Genomic DNA, 16,214 nt, shown 5'->3' on the forward strand with positions numbered 1-16,214 from the left:
TTCTATAGGTTAATTTCTACCCATATGGAATTGTGAAATAAAGTCAGTAGAAGCCAATCAAAGGTGCACATGGAATCAGATAATCCCCAAAAGATCTGCTAGACAATGCTAAGCTGTAAGGACACCTAGTGTCCAAGAGAATCAGAGCTGAATAACAGTTAAAGCATTAAAAACATATTTTATCCAGGAACTATTGCAATAGGGGAAAAGAGACCTTATATAATAGAACTGGGCTCAATTCCAAATACAGCAAGGAAAAGTGGGGATTTCTGGCTAAGGAGCACGGTGGGGTCTCTGGATGGAAAATGGCTAAGAGACATCAAGAGTAGAGAGATTCTTGCTAAACTGATTTAATAGGATTCCTGCAGGCCTGGGTCATCAGATATCACCTGGAGAATGGTGGGGATGAGGAACTTGATTAGCTGTGGAGGGTGATCAGGTATTAGAGGTGGGGGGATCCTCACTAGACTAACTAGCAGGATTCTTATTAAAATTAGATTCTACAAGGCAGGACATGGAAGCGCAAGGTCAAGGCCTAGTTGAAAAGAGGGCTCAGAGGAGCCTGACTAAATTTTGCTCAAAGAGGGAACTTTTGTCACACTAATAATCTCTTTTCTATTTTCAAGTTTTGGATAATCATTTCTTTCACATTGGAGCCTTAACTGAAGGGAGGACATAAGCATTGAGAGAAGGGGAGGGATATTTTCCCTCCCCTGACAATAATATCCTAATTTCTCTGGTGGCCTACTTGGCCTTCAGGAACGTCTGACCAGCCTGACCTTACCTCACAGTCTCCCATGTACCCCAGTGAGCTAGCTGCTTTTTCCTCAACATGCTTGATCTGCCTTCATTCCTTCTAGCTCACCCAGAAAATCCTCTGAGACCCTGGAGGGTAAGGACCAGGGATACACCAAAGAAGAAAACAAAATGTCTGCGCTCAAGAAGCTCACATTCCAGCAAAGAAAGATGGAAAATAAACAAAATAATTATATGTGGGGAGTGATAAGTACTGTGAAGAAAAATAGAGAAAGAAGGGTAGAGAGAGATGTAAGTGGTTCAGAAGGCCTCTCAGGATGTGGCTTTTGAGCAGACATTTGAAGAGAGTCAGGGAGCAACCAGATAGAATATCTGTGGAGAGAGAGAACAGATGCAAAGGCCAGAAAGGAGTGCAAAACAGACAATGTGGCTGGAACTGAATGAGAGGGCCTGGTGCCAGCCTGAGTGAAGAGGAGAGCTGAGGTTTGGTAAGATATGGCCTGCTTTCCAAGGATCCTCTGCCTGCTATATGGAGAGTGGACTGCAGAGTGCATGAATGAAGCAGGGAGAAGAGTTGAGAGGCTAGTGCAAGCTCCCTTGGATGGACCAGGGGAACAGCAGGCCAGGTGGTGAGAGATAGTTGAATTCTGGATATATTTCTAAGATGGAGCCAATAAGATTTGTTGATGCACAAGAAGTAAAGAAGTGGCGTGTACCTAGAGGAATTTGGGTCTGAGCAATTGGCTAATAGGGAAGGCAGGGAGGAGGCAGACTGTGGAGGAGGGAGAGTATTGTTTTTGATCTTCAAGTTTAAGTTGCCTGTTGGTCATCACTAATCATTAGAGAAATGCAAATCAAAACTACAGTGAGGTATCACCTCACACCAGTTAGAATGGGCATCATCAGAAAATCTACAAACAACAAAGGCTGGAGAGGGTGTGGAGAAAAGGGAACCTTCTTGCCCTGTTGGTCAGAATGTAAATTGATACAGCCACTATGGAGAACAGTATGGAGGTTCCTTAAAAAACTAAAAATAGATCTACCATATGACCCAGCAGTCCCACTACTGGGCATATGCCCTGAGAAAACCATAATTCAAAAAGACCCATGCACCCCAATGTTCATTGCAGCACTATTTACAATAGCCAGGACATGGAAGCAACCTAAGTGTTAATCGACAGACAGATGGATAAAGAATATGTGGTACATATATACAATGGAATATTACTCAGCCATAAAAAGGAACGAAATTGGGTCATTTGTAGAGATGTGGATGGATCTAGAGAGTGTCATACAGAGTGAAGTAAGTCAGAAAGAGAAAAACAAATATCATATATTAACGCATATACATGGAACCTAAAAAAATGGTGCAGATGAACTGGTTTGCAGGGCAGAAATAGAGACACAGATGTAGAGAACAAACGTATGGACACCAAGGGGGGAAAGTGGCGGGAGGTGGGAGGGTGGTGTGATGAATTGGGAGATTGGGATTGACATATATACACTAATATGCATAAAATGGATAACTAATAAAAACCTGCTGTATAAAAAACTAAATTAAATTAAAAAAATTTTTAAATGCCTGTTAGAGGAGTCAAGTAGCAGATAGATACAAGCATCTGGAGTACAGTGGGAGATATGAAGTGGAAGGTCATTGGCCAATAAATTGTATTTATTTGTATCCCTGCCATAAAACAGGGAATTCGCTGGCAGTCCAGTGGTTAGGACCCTGCGCTCCCACTTCAGGGGACACGGGTTCGATCCCTGGTTGGGGAAATAAGGTCCCGCGTGCTGCCTGGGGCAAAAAAAAAAAAAGGCATAAAACAGGATGAGCTCACCTAGAAAGTAGGTATAGAGGCCAAAGACTGAGCCCTGGGACATTCCAATAAGTTGAGAAAGAGGAGGAAGCAGCATAGTAGGCTGAGAAAGAATGGCCAGTGGGAAAGAAAGAAAAAGAGGACACTGTGGTGTTGTAGAAGCCATGTGGAGAAAGAGGGTAGAGGAAAAGAAAAGTGATCAACCGTCCAATGCTGCTGAGAGTGCCTTGAGAACCCAGTGGAGCAGGGTTCTGGTGAGTTTGGAGGACAGACTGGAGGTGACGACAGTACATATTGATGCCCTTTGGGAGGTGTTCTGCCCTAAATGGCATCAGCAATACGGAATGCTAGCTGCAGGAGACCACAGAATCAAGGTTTGGGTTTGTCTGAAAACAGACATTACATAATGTGTTGTACTGATGGCAATGATCCTGTGTTGTTATACTTCTTAGCATTCTCTGGACCCCTCTGGCCGTGTGGTGAAGACTACTTCTCATGGTTTTTGTTTGTTTAAAAAAAAAAACAACTGAGGAGGGACTTCCCTGGTGGCACAGTGGTTAAGAATCCACCTACCAATGCAGGGGACATGGGTTCAAGCCCTGGTCTGGGAAGATCCCACATGCGGCAGAGCAAGTAAGCCCCTGAGCCACAACTACTGAGCCTGTGCTCTAGAGCCCGCGAGCCACAACTACTGAGCCCGCATTCCACAACTACTGAAGCCAGTGCACCATAACTACTGAAGCCCGTGCGCCTAGAGCCCGAGCACCGCAAGAAGAGAAGCCACTGCAATGAAAAGCCTGCACACCGCAACGAAGAGTAGTCCCCACTCGCCGCAACTAGAGAGAGCCCGCGCACAGCAATGAAGACCCAACACAGCCATAAATAAATAAATACATTTATTTTTTAAAAAAAACTGAGGAGAATTGATATAACATAAAATTAACTATTCAAAGTAGCATTTAGTACATTCACTATGTTGTACAACCACTATCTCCAAAATATTTTCATCATCACAAAAGCATACCTTGTACCTGTTAAGCAGTTACTCCCTGTCTTAGTCAGCTTGGGCTCCTGTAATAAGATACCATAGACTGGATGGCTTAATAAAAATTTATGTTCTCATGGTTCTGAGGGCCCCACCCTCATGAACTTGTCTTAACCTAATTAGCTCCCAAAGTCCCCATCTTAAAATACCATCACATTGGGGAGTAGGGCTTCAACATGTAAATTTGGGGTGGCACAATTCAGTCCCCAGCACTCCCCGTTCCTCCCTTCCTCTAGCCCCTGGAAACCACCAATCTGCTTAATATCTCTGTGAATATACCTATTCTGGACATTTCATATAAATGGAATCATATTATATACAATCTTTTGTGCAGGGCTTCTTTCACTTAGCTCACACACCAAGTAAGTGTGCATCCATATTGTAGCATGTATCATTACTTCATTCCTTTTCGTGGCTGAATAATATTTCATTGTATGAATATATCACAATTTGTCCATTGATAGACATTTGGGCAATTTTAGCTATTATGAATAGTGCTCCTATAAACTGATGTGTACATGTGTTTAAGTACCTGTTTTCAATTCTTTGGGTAAATACCTAGGAATAGAATTGCTGGGTTATTGGTAATTCTATTTTGGGTCATTAGAATATATTTTCCACAGTTGTTGAACAATTTACATTCCCACTGGCCATGTATGAGGATTCCAATTTCTCCTATTCCCTCCCCAGCTGCTTTTTTTTTTTTTTGATTATAGCCACCCTCCTGGGTATGAAGTGGTGCCTCACTGTGCATTTCCCTAAAGACTAATATATTTTCATGTGTTTGTTGGCCATTTGTATGTATTCTTTGGAGAAATGGCTATTTCTTTGTCCATTTAAAAACTTGGGTTGTTTGTCTTTTTGTTATTCAGTTGTAAGAGTTCTTTGTATATTCTGGATGCTAGACCTTTATTAGCTATACGACTTGCAAATATTTTTTTCCATTCTGTAGGGTGTCTTTTCATTCTTCATGATGTCCTTGATGCACAAAATTTTTTAATTTTGATTACATGTAATTTATCTATTTTTCTTTTGTTGCTCATGCTTTTGGTACCCTAAGAATCCATTGCCAAATTGGAGGTCATAAAGATTTATCCCTATTTTTCCTAATAGTTTTATTATTTTATCTCATATTTATGTTGTTGATCTATTTTGAGTTAATTTTTGTGTGTGGTATGAGGTAGGGGTCCAACTTCATTCTCTGCATGTGGATATCCAGCTGTCTTAACACCATTTGTTTAAGAGACTATTCTTTCCTCATCATTCAAAATCCATTGACCCTAGATATATGGGCTTATTTCTGGGCTCTCAATTCCATTCCAGTGGTCTCTATGTCTATCTTTATTCTAGTACCACACTGTCTTGATAATTTTTTTATAGTTTTGTAATAAGTTTTGAAATCAGGAAGTGTGAGTCCTCCAATTTTGTTCTTTTCTTCAGGATTGTTGAGGCTATTTGAGGGCCCTTGTAATTATAGATGCATTTGAGTATTGGCTTTTCCATTTCTGAAAAAAAAAAAAAGCCATTGGAATTTTGTTACAGATTACATCACTTTGGGTAGTTTTGACTCTTAACAATATTGTGTTCCAGGCAATGAATATGGGGTATATTTCCATTTATTTATGTCTTTAACTTATTTCAGTAATGTTTTTTTAGTTTTCAATGTAGAAGTCTTTCACCTTTCTGGTTAAATTTATGCATAGGTATTTTATTCTTTGGGGGCTATTGTAAATGGAATTTTCTATTGTAAATGAAATTGCTGGTGTATAGAAACACAACTGAATTTTGTGTTTTGATCTTGTACTCTACAATTTTGCCAAACTAAACTTGTTAGTTCTAATAGTGTGTGTGTGTGTGTGTGTGTGTGTATTCATTGGGATTTTTAATATATAGGATCATGTCATCTGTGATGACAGAAAGTTTTACTTCTTCCTTTACAATTTTGATGCCTTCTCTTTCTTTGTCTTGCCTAATTGCTTTGGCAAGAATTTCTTAGCACAATATTGAATAACTGTGGTGAAAGTGGACATTTTGTCTTGTTTCTGATCTTAGAGGGAAAGCTTTCAGTTTTTCCCCATTGGCTATGCCGTTAGCTGTGGGGTTTTCATACATGCCCTTTATCATGTCAAGGAAGTTCCCTCACAATGTTTTTATATTTTATTTTTCTGGCTGCGTTGGGTCTTCATCGCTGCACGTGGGCTTTCTCTAGTTGCGGCGAGTAAGGGGCTACTCTCCATTGTAGTGCGTGGGCTTCTCATTGCGGTGGCTTCTCTTGTTGCAGAGCACGGGCTCTAGGCACACAAGCTTCAGTAGTTGCAGCACACAGGCTCAGTAGTTGTGGCTCATGGGCTCTAGAGTGCAGGCTCAGTAGTTGTGGTACACGGGCTTAGTTGTTCCGCCACATGTGGTATCTTCCCGGACCAGGGATCCAACCAGTGTCCCCTGCATTGGCAGGCGGATTCTTAATCACTGCACCACCAGGGAAGTCCCCCTCACAATGTTTTTAAATACATAAGACAAAATACATAGAGTTACAAAGGAAACTAATTATGTTGAAATTGTTATCAAAATACTAAAATTAATTTGTGCTATAGTAATATGTGTGCTTATTTATTAACACATTAAATAACGAGATATAGTAGCATTTTGAGTTAGTGATAAATATAAATGACATTCTGAAATATCTGCAACAACTGTAACATGGTATGAAAATATCTATGATTTTTATTTGCGACAGTAGGTCCTGCTAATACTACTGTAGTTTGTTTTCTCCATTGTTAATGGAAAGAGATGCTCAATTTTAGCTAGAGTTTGGTGAAGATAAAGATGTAAATTGTTAGCCATCCAAATTCATGGGCCCCTGAATTCTACCCACTGGAATCCCAAGTTAAGAACCTCTCAAGTTGGGAGAAAATTGGTGATAGAAAAAACGGACATGACTGGGATGGAGGTGTGGGGAAGCAGCAAGCTGTTGTGCCCAGGGAAGTGTTGGCCTCAGATTTCCACATAAATGTTACAGGGACAGTAGCAAAGATTTCCTGCCAAGGGATTAAGACACAAGGAGAGGGGGCAAGGACATAAGGGTGAGCACCAGGGGAGTGACTACAATGGTAGAACCCGGACTGGAAGCTGGGCTAAGAGGGGAGGGAGGACAGAGGTGGAGTGGGTCAGTAACAAGGTGGAAGGCTGGAGTTCCAGTGGGGTCAAGAGTGGACCAGAGCAGCCCAGCGCAGCCCACCTGCCCACGCATGTGCCCGCCAGACCTGCAAACTTGTGCCACTGGCTGTGCCCGTCCCCAGGGAGCCCGAGTGCCCGCAGCCCGTGCCTCCCACCCATCTCCAGCCATGGCCATGTGGCTGACAGGGTCTTGGTGCTCTGGCCAGGTGTCAGGCCTGAGCCTCTGAGGTGGGAGAGCCAAGTTCAGGACATTGGTCCACCAGAGACCTCCTGGCCCCATGTAATATCAAACAGCAAAAGCTCTCCCAGAGATCCCCATCTCAACACTAAGACCCAGCTCCACTCAACGACCAACAAGCTACAGTGCTGGACACCCTATGCCAAACAACTAGCAAGACAGGAACACAACCCCACACATTAGCAGAGAGGCTGCCTAAAATCAAAATAAGTTCACAGACACCCCAAAACACACCACTGGACATGGTCCTGCCCACCAGAAAGACAAGATCCAGCCTCATCCACCAGAACTCAGGCACCAGTCCCCTCCACCAGGAAGCCTACACAACCCAGTGAACCAACCTTAGCCACTGGGGGCAGACACCAAAAACAACGGGGACTACAAACCTGCAGCCTGCGAAACAGAGATCCCAAACACAGTAAGTTAAGCAAAATGAGAAGACAGAAAGAAAGCAGCAGATGAAGAAGCAAGGTAAAAACCCACCAGACCAGACAAATGAAGAGGAAATAGGCAGTCTACCTGAAAAAGAATTCAGAGTAATGATAGTAAAGATGATCCAAAATCTTGGAAATAGAATGGAGAAAATACAAGAAATGTTTAACAAGGACCTAGAAGAACTAAAGAGCAAACAAACAATGATGAACAACACAATAAATGAAATTAAAAATTCTCTATAAGGAATCAATAGCAGAATAACTGAGGGAGAAGAATGAATGAGTGACCTGGAAGATAAAACAATGGAAATAACTACCGCAGAGCAAAATAAAGAAAAAAGAATGAAAAGAATTGAGGACAGTCTCACAGACCTCTGGGACAACATTAAACACATCAGCATTCGAATTATAGGGGTCCAAGAAGAAGAAGAGAAAAAAAAAGGGACTGAGAAAATACTTGAAGAGATTATAGTTGAAAATTTCCCTAATATGGGTAAGGAAACAGTCAATCAAGTCCAGGAAGCGCAGAGAGTCCCATACAGGATAAATCCACGGAGAAACACGCCAAGACACATATTAATCAAACTATCAAAAATTAAATAACAAGAAAAAATACTAAAAGCAGCAAGGGAAAAGCAACAATTTACACAAAAGGGAATCTCCATAAGGTTAACAGCTGATCGTTCAGCAGAAACTCTGCAAGCCAGAAGGGAATGGCAGGACATATTTAAAGTGATGAAAAGGAAAAACCTACAACCAAGATTACTCTACCCAGCAAGGATATCATTCAGATTCAAAACTAAAACCTTTACAGAGAAGCAAAAGCTAAGAAAATTCAGCAGCACCAAACCAGCTCTACAACAAAGGTTAAAGGAACTTCTCTAGACAGGAAACACAAGAGAAGGAAAAGACTTACAATAACAAATGCAAAACAATTAAGAAAATGGTAATAGGAATATACATATCAATAACTATTTTAAATGTAAATATATTAAAGGCTCCAAGCAAAAGACATAGACTGGCTGAATGGACACACAAACAAGACCTGTACATATGCTGTCTACAAGAGACCCACTTCAGACCTAGGGACACATACAGACTGAAAGTGAGGGGATGGAAAAAGACATTCCATGCAAATGGAAATCAAAAGAAAGCTGGAGTAGCAATTCTCATATGATACTAAATAGACTTTAAAATAAAGACTATTAAAAGAGACAAAGAAGGACACTACATAACGATCAAGGGATCAAACCAAGAAGAAGATATAACAATTGTAAACATTTATGCACCCAACATAGGAGCACTGCATAAGGCAAATGCTAAGAGCCATAAAAGGGGAAATTGACAGTAACACAATTATAGTAGGGGACTTTAACACCCCACTTTCACCAATGGACAGATAATCCAAAGTGAAAATAAATACAGAAACACAAGCTTTGAATGATACATTAAACAAGATGGACTTAATTGATATTTATAAGACATTCCATCCAAAAACATCAGATTACACTTACTTGTCAAGTGCTCATGGGACATTCTCCAGGATAGGTCATATCTTGGGTCACTAATCAAGCATTGGTAAATTTAAGAAAATTGAAATCATATCAAGTATCTTTTCCTACCACAACACTATGAGACTAGATATCAATTTCAGGAAATAATCTGTAAAAAATACAAACACATAGAGGCTAAAAAATACACTACTAAATAATCAAGAGATCACTAAAGAAATCAAAGAGGAATCAAAAAATACCTAGAAACAAATGACAATGAAAACACGATAACCGAAAAGTTATGGGACACAGCAAAAGCAGTTCTGAGAGGGAAGTTTATAGCAATACAATCCTACCTCAAGAAACAAGAAACATCTCAAATAAACAATCTAAACTTACACCTAAAGTAATTAGAGAAAGAAGAACAAAAAACCCCAAAGTTAGCAGAAGGAAAGAAATCAAAAAGTTCAGATCAGAAATAAATGAAAAAGAAATGAAGGAAACGATAGCAAAGTTCAATAAAACTAAAAGCTGGTTCTTTGAGAAGATAAACAACATTGATAAACCATTAGCCAGACTCATCAAGAAAAAAAGGGAGAAGACTCAAATCAACAGAATTAGAAATGAAAAAAGAGAAGTAACAACGGACACTGCAGAAATACAAAGGATCATGAGAGATTACTACAAGCAACTATATGCCAATAAAATGGAAAACCTGGAAGAAATGGACAAATTCTTATAAAAGCACAACCTTCTGAGACAGAACCAGGCAGAAAGAGAAAATATGAACAGACCAACCACAAGCACTGAAATTGAAACTGTGATTAAAAATCTTCCAACAAGCAAAAGCCCAGGACCAGATGGCTTCACAGGCAAACACTATCAAACATTTAGAGAAGAGCTAACACCTATCCTTCTCAAACTCTATCAAAACATAGCAAAGGGAAGAACACTCCCAAAATCATTCTACGAGGCCACCATCATCCTGATACCAAAACCAGATGTCACAAAAAAAGAAAACTACAGGCCAATATCACTGATGAATATAGATGCAAAAATCCTCAACAAAATACTAGCAAACAGAATCCAACAGCACATTAAAAGGATCATACATCATGATCAAGTGGGGTTTATCCCAGGAACGCAAGGATTCTTCAATATACGCAAATCAATCAATGTGATACACCATATTAACAAACTGAAGAGAAAACCATATGATCATCTCAATAGATGCAGAAAAAGCTTTCAACAAAATTCAACACCCATTTATGATAAAAACCCTCCAGAAAGTAGGCGTACAGGGAACTTACCTCAACATAATAAAGGCCACATATGACAAACCCACAGCCAACATCGTTCTCAATGGTGAAAAACTGAAACCATTTCCACTAAGATCAGGAACAAGACAAGGTTGCCCACTCTCACCACTATTATTCAACATAGTTTTGGAAGTTTTAGCCACAGCAATCAGAGAAGAAAAAGAAATAAAAGGAATCCAAATCGGAAAAGAAGAAGTAAAGCTGTCACTGTTTGCAGATGACATGATACTATACATAGAGAATCCTAAAGATGCTACTATAAAACTACTAGAGCTAATCAATGAATTCGGTAGAGTAGCAGGATACAAAATTAATGCACAGAAATGTCTTGCATTCCTACACACTGATGGTAAAAAATCTGAAAGAGAAATTAAGGAAACACTCCCATTTACCACTGCAACAAAAAGAATAAAATACTTAGGAATAAACCTACCTAAGGAGACAAAAGACCTGTATGCAGAAAACTATAAGACACTGATGAAAGAAATTAAGGATGATACAAACAGATGGAGAGATATACCATGTTCTTGGATGGGAAGAATCAACATTGTGAAAATGACTATACTACCCAAAGCAATCTACAGATTCAATGCAATCCCTGTCAAACTACCAGTGGAATTTTTCACAGAAATAGATCAAAAAATTTCACAATTTGTATGGAAACTCAAAAGACCCCGAAGATCCATAGCAATCTTGAAAAAGAAAAATGGAGCTGGAGGAATCAGGCTCCTGGACTTCAGACTATACTAAACCTACAGTAAGCAAGACAGTATGGTACTGGCATAAAAACAGAAATATAGATAAATGGAACAGGATAGAAAGCCCAGAGATAAACCCACGCATATATTGTCTCCTTATCTTTGATAAAGGAGGCCAGAATATATAATGGAGAAAAGACAGCTTCTTCAATAAGTGGTGCTGGGAAAACTGGACAGCTCTATGTAAAAGAGTGAAATTAGAACACTCCCTAACACCATATACAAAAATAAACTCAAAATGGATTAAAGACCTAAATGTAAGGCCAGACACTATAAAACTCTTAGGGGAAAACATAGGTAGAACACTCCATGACATAAATCACTGCAAGATCTTTTTTGACCCACCTCCTAGAGAAATGGAAATAAAAACAAAAATAAACGAATGGGACCTAATGAAACTTAGAAGCTTTTGCACAGCAAAGGAAACCATAAACAAGGCGAAAAGACAACCCTCAGAATGGGAGAAAATATTTGCAAACGAAGCAACTGACAAAGGATTAATCTCCAAAATTTACAAGCAGCTCATGCAGCTCAATATCAGAAAAACAAATAAGTCAATCCAAAAATGGGTAGAAGACCTAAATAGACATTTCTCCAAAGAAGATATACAGATTGCCAACAAACACATGAAAGGATGCTACAACATCACTAATCATTAGAGAAATGCAAATCAAAACTACAATGAGGTATCACCTCACACCTGTCAGAATGGCCATCATCAAAAAATCTACAAACAATAAATGCTGGAGAGGGTGTGGAGAAAAGGGAACCCTCTTGCACTGTTGGTGGGAATGTAAATTGATACAGTCGCTATGGAGAACAGTATGGAGGTTCTTCAAAAAACAAAAAAATGGAACTACCATATGACCCAGCAATCCCACTACTGGGCATATACCATGAGAAAACCATAATTCAAAAAGAGTCACGTACCAAAATGTTCATTGCAGCACTATTTACAATAGCCAGGACATGGAAGCAACCTAAGTGTCCATCGACAGATGAATGGATAAAGAAGATGTGGCACATATATACAATGGAATATTACTCAGCCATAAAAAGAAACGAAATTGAGTTATTTGTAGTGAGGTGGATGGACCTAGAGACTATCATGCAGAGTGAAGTAAGTCAGAAAGAGAAAAACAAATGCCATGTGCTAACACATATATATGGAATCTAAAAAAAAAAAAAATGGTTCTGAAGAACCTAGGGGCAGGACAGGAATAAAGACTGAGACATAGAGAATGGACTTGAGGACACCGGGAGGGGGAAGGGTAAGCTGGGACAAAGTGAGAGAGTGGCATGGACATATATACACTACCAAATGTAAAGTAGCTAGTGGGAAGCAGCCACATAGCACAGGGAGATGAGCTCGGTACTTTGTGTCCACATACAGGGTTGCGATAGGGTGGGTGGGAGGGAGCCGCAAGACAGAAGAGATATGGGGATGTATGTATATGTATAGCTGATTCACTTTGTTATACAGCAGAAACTAACACACCAGTGTAAAGCAATTATACTCCAATAAAGATGTAAAAAGAAAAAAAAAAAAAGGAGTGGACCAGAAGGAGTAGACTAGAAAGAGAGGTGGTGTTAGAGCAAGATACTTGAAATACCTAGAATACCTTTTGAGAGGAACTGAAATGTTGCCATGTAGCAAGAAGATGCAGCTTTTAGGACTGCTGGGCAGGACTGAGGAAAGCTTTAAAGCTATTTGGCTAAATTCTACTACTGATGTGATATTTTCTTTTCCAGATTCATTTATTCTGGCTTTATCAATTTTAAAAAATGTTCAAATTCCATAAAATATTTCATGCATAAACTAAAATCTGTGCTCACCAAACATATTACACTTTGTAGTTTACACTGTTTCGCCACTTTAGCTTCCAGGCAAGTGGCTATGTAGAATGACAGAATTGTTTTAACTCAAGCTGAATCTCCATCTTTACAACCACTGTGCTATGGTTTATTTTGAATCCACTATTTAAATACAGGTATATGTGGTACCTTAAACCATGGAGATGCTATATGTGCCCAAAGTGAGCTCAAATGCTTCCAAACCAAACTGTTAGGAAGTTACTTTGGAAGTGAGCATGTGTAGCCGAGTGGGCCAACCCAGTAATGGGAGTTCTCCAAATTAACTTCCATGTAGAATATAATGTTTATTAAAGGACAAATAAGAATGTGCTACTTGAAGCATAAGGATCTTGAGATAGACTAACTGAACTGTAATTCTACAGTTGTTTAGAATTTAGACCACTAGGAGATTTTACCTGGGCGAAGTGTTTTATCACTAACATTGTTTATGATTGATAGGGTATGATGGTAATTAAAAAGCACTGACTTATTTGTTTTTGTATTTAAACTCTTTACAGGCAATGCCCCTGACTCTGGTTCTAACTCCACTCGGCTGCCTTTTTGCTGTTTCACCTCCTGGAAGTAGATGCACATGTACAAGATAACAATGCCCTGGGACTTAAGGTGTCTTCTTACCTTGCTGTAGGGAGCTGGGTGAAGTGGAGATGATTGGCAGAGCAAGAATTGGGGGCAGGCTGAGGAGGAGGTAGTGCCAGGCTAGGGCAGGGTAGGAGTTATGGGGTGGAGGATGGAACAATAATGAAGAGTCAGGGTCATCTGATTTAGAGGAGTCTTTTCTTCCTGCTCTTGGAACTTTGTCTCCTTAGTGCCTCAGGGTCCTTCCCCCAAGCTTCCCAGTTGTTCCTCTGATCTCCTTTGACATTCCCTTTCCCCTGTCCTGCCCACCCCCAAGACAAGATTCCTTCAAGATAAACTGAGCTTTAGTAGATGAGCAAGGCCCAGACCCTCGGCTAGTAATGGCTTTGGAGATCCTGGAGGACTTACCAGCATCACATCTGCTGTCTCCTAGGCTCCAATATATGGTGCTGGCAGGGAGTAGGTGACTCAGTAGGTCTAGATGCTCCAGTTACAAAGCTTCTAAAAAGCCTCCCACAGTGCTCTGCCAACTCTCCTCCTCTCTCCGTGTTGGACTACAGTGGTGCACATGGTAAGGGAGAAAATGTTTCCTGCAAGCCATTCCCCATGACCACCCCCATATCATTGTTCATTCTGTTGTCATGACCTTAAAGTGCTCCAAGAAAATACAGACTTATTTTCAAGTCTCAGTGGAGATGTGAACCACCTCACTTGTCTCCAACAATTTTCTTGTATTCCCCTTGAACACCATCCACTTCTTGCTACCAAGCAACTTTCAGATCCCATCTCCTTTTCCCAATGTCCACCAAGAGCTCAGTTTTGCTTTCTAGTCTGAAATTACTGCCTTCAGAATATCAAGACTTCATTTAATAAACTCGAAATAGTCATCTCAACAGATGCAATAGCCAGACTTGGGTTTTCTTGGTGGAGAGGGCTGAGGGGTAAGCATTTTGTTTTAGGCATCATATTGGGTGTCTTTACAACCCAGGGAGAGGGTTGGCATAATCAGAAGCAGGCCTTACAACAAAAGTTTTTCCCAACACATGTCCTCACCTACTAAACATGCTTCTCACCTTATTTTACTGCTGGGGCTGTTAGCAGGTTACCTCCTTTCCTCCTTTTCCAGGCCTTCTAGATAAACAGGGCTATGGGAAGGACACTGATGGGGAGCATTTTTACACACAGCTATAGCAGGCTTCTAGGATTCTTAAGAGTTGCTTTCTGATCAAGTCCTGTCTATTTAGCTCTCAAGGTAGAGCATTTTCATTAGGGTTTTGGGCTAGGAGAAGAGGGATGGTGTGGTTAGCCTCTGCATGAATTTCAGAGAAAACCTAAAGGGTGTCAAGGCTAATGAGGCATGAAGACCAACAGTCTAATCCAGCAGACTGCAGTCTCTGCTCAGGGCTCCCAACGGGAAGTTTAGCCACAGCTGTTTTAGATACTCCTGGAGAAAGTAAACTGAAGATTGACAATGAGGGAATTCCAACCATGTTTCCCAGTTCTCACTGGTGGAAATGGCTTCATTTCTCACCAGTTGAATGGACAGTCTGTGGAGGGCAAGACTCACCAGGTCCTGGTGTGGGGAGGGTGGAAGCAAGGAGAGATGGTTCATTTGGGAACCATCCACATATGGCCTGGTGAGTGGACTGAACAGACCAGGAGGGGAATGCAACAAGAACAGAACTAGAAGAAAGGACTTCAGAATGCTGGTAACTCACAAATTCTTCTGTATTAGAAGCCTGATGCTGGGAGATGGCAGTAGAGGATTGGTTGGATCCATTTTTGGCCCAAATGTAAAACTTTCTAGGTACAGAGAAAAATAGATGAAAGACAGGCAAGGAAAAGGGGAGAAGACAGAAAGAAAAGGGAGGCAAGAATATGCATTGAGGGCCAGAAAGGAGGAAAAAGGGGTAGTCAGAAGTAAAACAGAAGAAATGACAGTAAATGGAGAGAATAAAACAGGAATAAGAGAGAACAGAAATGAAAGGGAAGGAATAAACCCAGGAAGTGGAGCAGGATGAGAGGAAAGCAGCAGGGAGTTCTAGGTGGGGAGTCCTAGCTTGCCAGGAAATAGGAGAAAAATGTAGGGGGCCTGTGTGGGAATGGGAAGGACTCTTCCTTACCCTCCAGTCCTCATTTCAGGCTCCTCTTCCCCTAGTAAGCTTGGTTTGGGTGGCTAGTGTTTTGTCAGCACTCTCTACTTGCCCTTCTGGCTTCTTCACCTCTCATCTACATTTGAATACACAAGCACAACAGTGCAAAGACCTGGTACAGGGGATGAAGATGACTAAGAGGAGAAATACTGAACTAGGGATGGAGGGGAGGAGACAGGACACTTCCTCTACTGGAGGAACCCTATCTTTGTCTGAGCTTTCCTCACCCATCACATACACCCCACAAAGCAGCACATAAGAAGCCAGGTTCTACTGAGAGCAAATCAGATTTCCCTTTATTTCCATCTTCACCAGGGGGTGAGGCATAAGGAGTGGTCCAGGTGCCTGGATTCTAACCTCCCACGTTTGCTTGGACCTTTACCTGAGCCCATTGACATCCCTGCCTGATTTTAAATGTTTCTTCCTTTTCTGGGTATTTACTCTGCAAACACCTTCGTTTCTTCCCCAACACACCAAAGGCCCAGGTGCACGTATCTCTGCTACAGCCTGGATGATAACCTAGTTGTATCTGTAAATCTGCGATTTTCCGCAAGCATTCGGCAGCAGGGCCTG

This window comes from Delphinapterus leucas, chromosome 3, assembly GCF_059928025.1.
Source record: "Delphinapterus leucas isolate spDelLeu-1000000601 "Yukka" chromosome 3, BTC_Dleu_Yukka2, whole genome shotgun sequence".
NCBI lineage: Eukaryota > Metazoa > Chordata > Mammalia > Artiodactyla > Monodontidae > Delphinapterus > Delphinapterus leucas.